The sequence below is a fragment of the Notothenia coriiceps genome, unplaced genomic scaffold (genome assembly GCF_000735185.1).
Source record: "Notothenia coriiceps isolate Sejong01 unplaced genomic scaffold, NC01 NC01_scaffold00005604, whole genome shotgun sequence".
In the NCBI taxonomy this organism is placed as follows: domain Eukaryota; kingdom Metazoa; phylum Chordata; class Actinopteri; order Perciformes; family Nototheniidae; genus Notothenia; species Notothenia coriiceps.
Window position 1 is genome coordinate 1 of NW_011338305.1, and position 1609 is coordinate 1609.

Consider the following 1609-nt stretch of genomic DNA (forward strand, 5'->3'; position numbering starts at 1 on the left):
TCCTAGTTAAATAAATAGATGAATAAATAAAATATATAAATAAGAACAAATAATTAATAAATACATAAATATTGATAAAAATGAAAAAAAAAAAAATGTACCGTAATTTTCGGACTATAAACCGCGCCTTTTTCCCTATTTTTCGACGCTGCGGTTTATATAACGGTGCGGCTAATCTATGGATTTTTACAGCTAACGGCCAACACCTTTAACTCTATGGGCTCTATGGCCGGTCCGCGGACCCCCACCTTTAAGCGGCGGGTTCCAGCAGGAAAAGCTGGAGGCCGGAAAAGAGTGAGACAGGTAGCGCGCAAAAGTAAAAGTGGAACCGAGAGTGGTATGCCGCTGCTGCGGCTTATATTCAGGTGCGCCTTATAGTCCGAAAATTACGGTAATTAAATAATATAATAAATAAATACAATTAATCAGATGTGTGTGTGACGACCCACCCGGACGAAGGCTGCTGTTTTTCGGGAGTGATTCCCTCTCATCACGCTGCTGGTCTCCATGGCCAGCGTGTTCACCGTCTGCAAACACAAGGTGAGCTTTAAGGAGTGTGTGTTGTGTGTGTATAAAGTATATATTAAACATATAACCCAGATTATTACTGACGTGAATGAGCTGCACCAGCACGGACTCCAGGTTACAGAACGACGCCCTGGCCTCCACACAGAAACTCAGCTGCTGCTCGAAGTCACGACCAAAAGAAACCTGGGATCCACACGGACAGAACATGTGGGGAAGGAGAGAGAAAAAAGTGCTTTTGTTACTTAGTGTAATTTACTTACAGATAGAAAGGAAGATTATTAACTTTAAAAGCCCCTATCTGGCAATGTGACGCAAAAAGAAAATGTCCTGAATGTCAAAAACGTTCTCAAAATCATGACTTCATAACACAAAATAATTAAAATGACTTAACAAATTGGTGAATTAAGATCTCACAATAAGGACTTTTCTTTGCACCAAGATGTGTATTAATCCACCGCTGAAAATAGTCCCCAACATATACAGTATTCCAGCTTGTAACCTCTCCCAAAAACGACTGTGCCAAGCTTTTATTAAAGAACAAATTAACCTTATTAAATAACTAGTTTTCTTGAGCACAAGCAAATATAAAATGTCTAACGTTTGTAGGAAAGCCTGAGCACTCTCACCATGCGGATGAAGCCGATGATGAGCAGGGACAGAGATCTCTTCTCATCCTCCAGAGTCAGAGCGCTGCAAACAGACAAAGGAGAGGACTGATGCAGAGAATTCAGGTCAACATATATTTCTTATAGTTATATTCAATACAAGCAAATGTTACGCAGAGCCTTACAACATATCCTGGGGGATTATGTCAGTAAATTAAAGTCCCCTATTAGACTGTTTTTCATCAATATGTTACATGTCTCAGATATATACAGAGCCTGTCTCTGATTGGCTGAAACACCAAACAGATCATTGCAGCATTACCCATAATCCCCTCTGTTTCCGCCTTGTTTCCAAAGTGCTGATTCTCTGTCTGTTACTTTAGATAAAAATAAGGAGCCCCTCCCCACGCCCCTCTGAGAGACATTTGGTTACAAAGAACTCAATGGTGCTCTAGGAGGAGATTAAGGTGATAAGG

General features: G+C 40.5%; 1 long non-coding RNA gene across 1 annotated transcript; it reads right to left on the bottom strand.

The window, feature by feature from the left end:
- Nucleotides 1–439: 439 nt before the first annotated feature.
- LOC104943052 (uncharacterized) lies at nucleotides 440–1252 on the bottom strand. The gene is made up of 3 exons (XR_798076.1): nucleotides 1155–1252; nucleotides 613–711; nucleotides 440–527 (listed from the first exon to the last, which is right to left on the bottom strand). It is a non-coding gene; the product is annotated as an uncharacterized lncRNA (long non-coding RNA).
- Between the last annotated feature and the right edge of the window lie 357 nt (nucleotides 1253–1609).